This window comes from Pteropus medius, unplaced genomic scaffold (genome assembly GCF_902729225.1).
Source record: "Pteropus medius unplaced genomic scaffold, Ma_sr-lr_union100, whole genome shotgun sequence".
NCBI classification, from domain to species: Eukaryota; Metazoa; Chordata; class Mammalia; order Chiroptera; family Pteropodidae; genus Pteropus; species Pteropus medius.
Genome location: NW_024343732.1, coordinates 3,084,430 through 3,091,403, shown reverse-complemented (window position 1 = coordinate 3,091,403; position 6,974 = coordinate 3,084,430). Strand labels below are relative to the sequence as shown.

The following is a 6,974-nucleotide window of genomic DNA, read 5'->3' as shown; positions in this document are numbered from 1 at the left end:
CATGCCCTTTGGTATAAATGCCCACAACCTTCTTAAACCACACCACCGAAGCAAGTATTCTTTAATCTTGAGTAAGATTGAGCATTATTTGGTATATCTTGTAATTAAAAGAAAAAAGAAAAGCAAAACAATGTGTAACACCATTTTGTTTTAATTCACAAGAGGGACTACAATTTTTAACTAATGTCCAAAGTTGTAAAGAGTATAAGGAAATAAGAATTTTCACATTTTATTGCTAAAAGTGTAATTGGTATGGTATCTAGATGAGCAATTTGGCAGTATCAGACTCTTATTGCTAGGACCTTAATCTATCCTTAGGAAAATTACATGAACCTGTGTGTGTCAATGTATATGACAAATATTTTTACTTTTAATTTAATAATCTTTCTATGTTGTTTTGATCCTCTAGTATCTATTTGCACTGTTATTTTTTCAAATGCAATGTATGACAGCTTTTTAATGAAAATTATAATACTGGTCTTCTCATGCTAATTTTTCACAACAATAGATAAGTTTTAGATATGAATATCAGACTGTTAGCTATTGTTACACCTTTTATCATTTTATTTTAGGAGTAAGATTCTTTTTTAAAAGTTTTTTTTTTACTCTATTCTGTGAGCAGAAATAAATTATGATCTATATAGTACATAAGCAAAGTATTAATCCCAACATTTATTGAACAAATATTTTTAAAATTTATTATGTGTACTGGTACTGTTCTAAGTCCTAGAGATACACAAAGTCTCTGTCCTCACAGCATTACAAGAGAAGAAAAGTCAAGAAACAAACATATTAATAAAGTGCCTAATAGAGACAAGTGTAATGAAAAGTAATAAAACAGGGTGAGGGGCAAAAGAGTGATCAGAATGGAGAGAAGAGTTTAGATGATGTGGTCAGGGAATGTCCCTCTCAACCCTCTGAGACCTAAATGAAGAGAAAGAAAGTCATGGGAAGCTTCAGGGTACATGTTATCCAGGTAGGGGTAAAAATAAGTAGGAAATTCCTGAAGCAGAAGGAAAGTAGGGCTAGAAGGGATTAAGCTAAGCAGAGAGCAGTAAAAGAGAGGGCTAGGCCAGGTCAGTAAGGCCTTGGAAGCTCTGGATAGGGTTTGAATTTTATTCCTAGTGTGATTAGAGAGTTTTACCAAAGAATAATAACCTGATTGGGCTTTAAAAGACATCTTGTTTTGCCGAGCAAAAAAAAAAAAAAATGAACTAGAGCAGAAGGCAAGAGAGACATTGAGAGACCGGTTAGGAAGCTATTTTACTTGTCTGGGTGAGCAGTGATGACTCAAACTAGAAGGATGGTTCTCCTGCAGTACACCTCCATAGAGCTCTGATCTTCTATCGCAGAACTCATCACTGTCATGACAGCATTGGCAGCTGTCCACTTATGTTTTTCTCCTCTGCTGTTTCTATCTACAACCTGAAATAGAACAAAAGATTGACAATGAGGATATAAAGAAGAATGCAGTTATGAGAAACATTTTGGAGGAAAAAAAAATAATAGAGATAAGCCAAGATTGTGTAAAACAAGGGGACCCATGAGAATGAGTCCTTAATGACCTTAGTGGGTCATTAACTGAGGGCCTATGACAATCTGAAACCTTATGAAGAATGTAGGCAAATGGGCATTTTCTATGGAGATGACCCATAGGTTTCTATTGGATTCTCAAAAGGGTCTGAAGCTCGAAGAAAAAATAGCTAAGGAGCATTAAGTAATTGGAAAATGGTATTTCCATTTATAGAATGAGGTGTCAAATTTCTATATGATAGTGTCAGATAGCGAGTGGTATTACTTGGTACCATCTCCAACTTCTTAGACAATTACAATTATTTGTACTTTATAATTTCTTGGGGTCTTATGATAGTATCTGTGTAGAGTGCAGGTCACTCAAAATTTAGTCAGCTGATATTGAACATGAGAGTTTCTCAGAGATATTTAAAGCATTAATCTTTAAACACTTTTCCTCAAGTTTTTCAAAATATATTCTCTTACTACATAAGAAAAACAACAAATAAAACATATTTTTATACATAAAAAATACAGGTAGAAAATTATGGAAAATTTTTAGTTTTCCTGATAATAAATTTAAACTGAAACAACCATGAGTTTTTACTGTATCTGTTCAATTCGCAATACTAACCAACTGATTTTTTTTAAGTGCTGGTAGAGTTAAGGACTAAGAGGTGCACCAACACATTTCTCTTAGCTTTGTAAATTGGCCGGTCCTTCTGGAGAGCCATCTGGTATGGACCAGGGATCATAAAATTGTTCATCATGTTTGATGCAATAATTTGATTCAGTAACCTCAATAATAGGATTATTAACCAAAGGAATATGTTTTTATATAGTAGCTTGTTATGGCAATACTATTATTCACTATAGTGAAAATGAAGTAGTAACCTAAATAGCTAACAATAGTGAACTGAACCAGACTTCTATATTTAATTGGTACTGACATGCATATGATATATAGCTAGTAGAATTTAAGTATATGGAATTACTTATACAAAATAATATTGAGTGAGGAGAGCCAAACACAGATATAGACCAATTGCAATAGTGTAAAACACTTTTTTGTACGCTGATAAAAATCAGAACTATGTAGTGATATAAATAACTGATGATGCAGTTTTGGGGGGTGTCTTTTTTTCTTCTAAAATAGACACTAAATATCCAAAGTCACATCCAATCACATAGAGAGCATCACCTGGAGAAGGGGTTGGAATACAGTATTGTGGTTAAGAAGCTCTGGAGCCATTCAGTTAGTTTAAGTCCTGATTTTATTAATTCTACAACCTTGAACAAAACCTTATTTGTTTGCTTACTCCCTCTACGTTTTATTTGCAAACTGAGGGTCATAATAGTATCTTCATAAACTTATAAACATTAAAAGAAATTAATGCAAAGCATTTGGCGTAGTAAGGGCTAAATATGTTTTAACTAGCGTTATTATTATATATTTTGATAGATGGATTGCTTGATCAGACATTTCCATGTTAATTACTATGTGTCAGGCTGTTTTCTAAGGGCTTTCATAAATGACATATTCTGACTAGTTTGTTTTAAGCTGGGACTATATCTTATCAATTTCTTGTGTCTTCTGTATATAGTACCCAGCAAGGTCACTGCACATAGCACTTAATAAATATCTATTAGAGGAATGAAAATGTGTTACTCCTTTCTTAAGATAAACAGTTCTCCATCAATCTTATATTTTCATATGGAGGGTGTTTTTCCTAAGGAACACTCACCCTACTCAGATGGTGTGCTAGTTATTGTCTTCCTATTATTTCTTAAAATCCTATCCTTACTTTATCCCCAAGGAAATGCTAAGACTGAGTGGCCCCAGCAGTAGGGAATGTGTTCAGAATATGAGATTCAAGTCACCACCAGCCCAAGTGGCCCTGGGCCAATCCTCAATTCCTTTTGTCTCTTAGTCTGCATTTGTCAGCTGGAAAGATTTCAGGTCATAGTTCTCAAGGATTTAAAAGAAGGCTTCCAGAAATCAACATCTCGGGCAGAAATGCAAACACTTTTCTTTTGTTACAAATGGTTATTGGGAAGAAAATTTCAGAAGGGAAGGGAAAGAAAAGCTGGGGCCAGTGACCTAATTTTCTCCGTGTAATGTGCATCTCTCTTCATTTGCTGGAAAATTCTGGTCGAGGAAAACATTATGAAGACAAACCACAGCAGATTAAATAACTAGGCTTTTATATTTCCGTGCAACAAGGCATAAACCAGTATGAGATAGGTGAGGAAATTAATTAATTCATATATATGTGTATGTGTATGTATGTATATGTTTATGTATATATAATTTCTATGTTGTTGTGTTGGCTGCTTTCTAATTCTGACCATCAGATGCAAAGTGAGCTTTATAGGCTGAAAACTATACTTTGACCTTCTGAAAGCTGAGATCTCTGGTTTTATTCCATATTACTTTCTTTGTCACTAGGGTCACTGATGTGTTGTGGAAAGAAAGGGAACAGCAGAGGGCTCCCTATGATCAAAGCAACAGCTACTGGAGAGCAAGCCTTGCAAATGTTTAAACCTATGAACCCAAGAAAAGGCCAACTGCTGTAAGTTCCCTTATCAGGTGCTGTTTCATCGCCTTGCAATGTGAAGTTGGAAGAAGTGCCCTTGAAACTCCAGGTGCCCTTTGTCAAAGACTTTCTTTTGTTGCCAGATCATGACAGCCCTTTCTCATTCCAGATGTTCTAAACAAAAAGGATAAACGCTGGCAATGGTCAGAGTTAGGCATTGAGACAGTATAGGCACATCGCCATAACAACTAGTGGGAAAGTGGAGATGATCCAAATTAGAATAAATCTTAGAATTTTTCCTGAGAATCACAGATTTCTGAGCCGGGCTTGTCCCCAGGTCATCTCTGACCCTGGAGAAGGGGCTTCGGGCAGATACCAGGTCAGAGCCTGAGCCTGGGCTCTCACTTCAGCTCCCTCTGCGTCTGGATAAATGCAGATGCATTTTTTGATGGAATATTATTCAGACACTAAGACAAACAAAATTATTTTAAGCATGGGGACAATTGTACAATACAGTATTGAGTAAAAAATTCGTATATAAAATAGCACACACAGCATAATCTCTATTATTTGTGTGTGTACACATACCCTCACAGAATATATTGGAAAGGAATATATACAGATGCTAACAGTGAGTACCTCTGACTTATGGGATGTTTTATATTCCTTATGATTTGTCAAAATTTATTTTGCATGAGCATCCATCATATTTTTTAATCAGAAATAAATGAGGACTATTAAGGTGCTTCTGTTTAAAATAGTACAGTTTTCATTGTAATAGGCAGCAGGTTTGACTAGTTGTAAATAAGCATGCATGCAATTAGGTAAATGAAACGTTCTGGAAGGAATCTGGGTCAAAGAAAGTAGTGACAGATGACGCAGAGTCAACACTCAATGAGAACTCATTATTTTTCCTTCTAAGACTAGCTTGTGATTTTTAGACCTGGAATAGACCTCGGGGATCACCTAGAGGTAACCCTCCAATTTATAGAAGAGAAAACCGAAGCTCAGGAAAGTAAAGTGATTTCCCCACGTTCTGGAGCAAGACACTCACTCTAACCTTTCCAGACTTCAAACCGTGATTTTTTTTTTTTCTTTTTCTCCATAACTGCCTCATTCTGGCTCTGTCCCTTGTGTACGCACTTGAAAAGTCTGGGAGATTTTTTTCTGAATGCAGGATAATTATAGATGGTCTATTCAATCCTCATCTAGGGAAACATTGGAAGAACAAACTAATTCTAAGACAGGTAGGGGATTCTGATCCTCTGAAGTGAGAATCCAAGGCCTGAAGCCCCTTCTTTGGTGTCAAAGATGACGTAGGGACAAGCTGGGCTCAGAAATCTGGATTTTCAGGAAAAATTCTAGGGATTTGTTTTAATTCGGACCATCTCTACTTTCCAGCTCTAGTTGTCATATACTGTCTCAATGTCTGAATCTTACCATTGCCAGAAAAGGCCTCATTTCCTGGCTTACATACAAGATGCTCATTTGAGAGTGCAGTGAAAGCTTGAGTGGCCTTTTCTCTTGAGTGAGCACTAATGAGCTCAGCATGAAGGTTGGCACCGGAAAGCCTTGGAAGGACTAGAAACATGTCCCCACTCTCAAGTGGTAAGTGCATTAAACTGAGCTGTGTCTTCGGGCAGACAGTTTCTCGTGCCTTTGTCGCATCTTTAAAGTAAAGGTGACATCACTGTAAAATATGTTATTTCTGAGGAGCTAAGGCTATATTTTGGTGACAAGATGAAGACCCATAATTTGACAGAGAACGTGCAAAACAGCATGGAATAACATCCTGAATTGTCTAACTGGTAAGAGAAAGGTTAGCTAGGATTGGCTTTGGTCAGGGTGGTCTCCACAGAAAGGGGGATCTTTTCAGTTAGACAGAATTTGGAGGAGGGGTATTTGGATTAGAGGAACAGCAATGGGTGTCCTATGTGAGTCTTGAGCAAGGCGAGTAAATTCTCATGGTTAACAAGAAGTAATAGCTCTGAAGCAGTTCGTGGTGGAGACTACATTTAGAAGAGGAATTTATTTTAGGGAACTTAGTGTTTGGAAATTCCCCAACAAATAGAGTCCAGTCACAGCAGAGTCAACATTTTGCTGTTTTTCTGATAAATAAGTGCATAGGACCTACTATTATATGCATACTATGTGCCAGATGCTCTTCTAAATGCTTATTGTTAATTTACTCATTGAATCCTCACGAGAACTCTCTGTAAGTTAGCAAACTGAGGCACAGAGAAATCAAGTAATTTGTCCACATTCTCACAGCTAGTGAATGTCAGAACCGGGGCCCAAACCCTGCTAATTCATGTGCTTTCTGTTCCCTTATATTTATTGAAAGATATTTTTTTTTAAATGACTTTTGTTCTTAAGAGACATTACCACTGGCCTTACATACTCCACTGAAGTCATGGCTGTCCCCACAGGCCCTCTGACCCAGCACAGTGGTTTGTGGGATGGTAGATTTTCCACCTCTGGTCCATAAATTAAGGTTAATAAAGAGCCATGGCTGAAGCTAAGATCCCAGGGTTCAGCGGTAGATTTCAAAACCTTCAACTCTGCTAGTGGAATTGCGCTCACGCACTCAAGGATGGGTAGGTCTGGGAGCCGAATTCCAAATGGAAAGTGGAATTAATTTATTTCTATTCTTAAACAATGAGGTTCTGGGAAAGTGCAAGTCTCCTTCAGAGCTTCCAATACTTCCACCAGTCTTACATGATGCTCAGAGGCAAGAATGTTCATCATCATCATCAACAAGAACAGATAGTGATTGAGCATCTCTGCTGGGCAAGATGCCAGGTACTGTGTGGAATAGAGATGAGTAGGATAAAACCCCGCCCTTAAGCAGCTTACAGGCTAGAAGCAGATTAACTGCAATTCAAAGAAAAATGTCGCAAGTGTCATAATTATATCTCTGCTTCT

At 37.0% G+C, this 6,974-nt stretch overlaps 1 protein-coding gene across 2 annotated transcripts in view; it reads left to right on the top strand.

Annotated features, from left to right (window-relative positions):
- The first annotated feature begins 5,550 nt into the window (after nucleotides 1–5,550).
- The window catches only part of SLC18A1 (solute carrier family 18 member A1), a 28,595-nt gene continuing 27,171 nt past the window's right edge, over nucleotides 5,551–6,974 (top strand). For both annotated transcript variants that reach the window (XM_039868004.1, XM_039868005.1), the window contains exon 1: nucleotides 5,551–5,657. The gene's annotated coding sequence lies outside the window, so the exon portion shown is untranslated. The remainder of the gene's footprint in view (nucleotides 5,658–6,974) is intronic.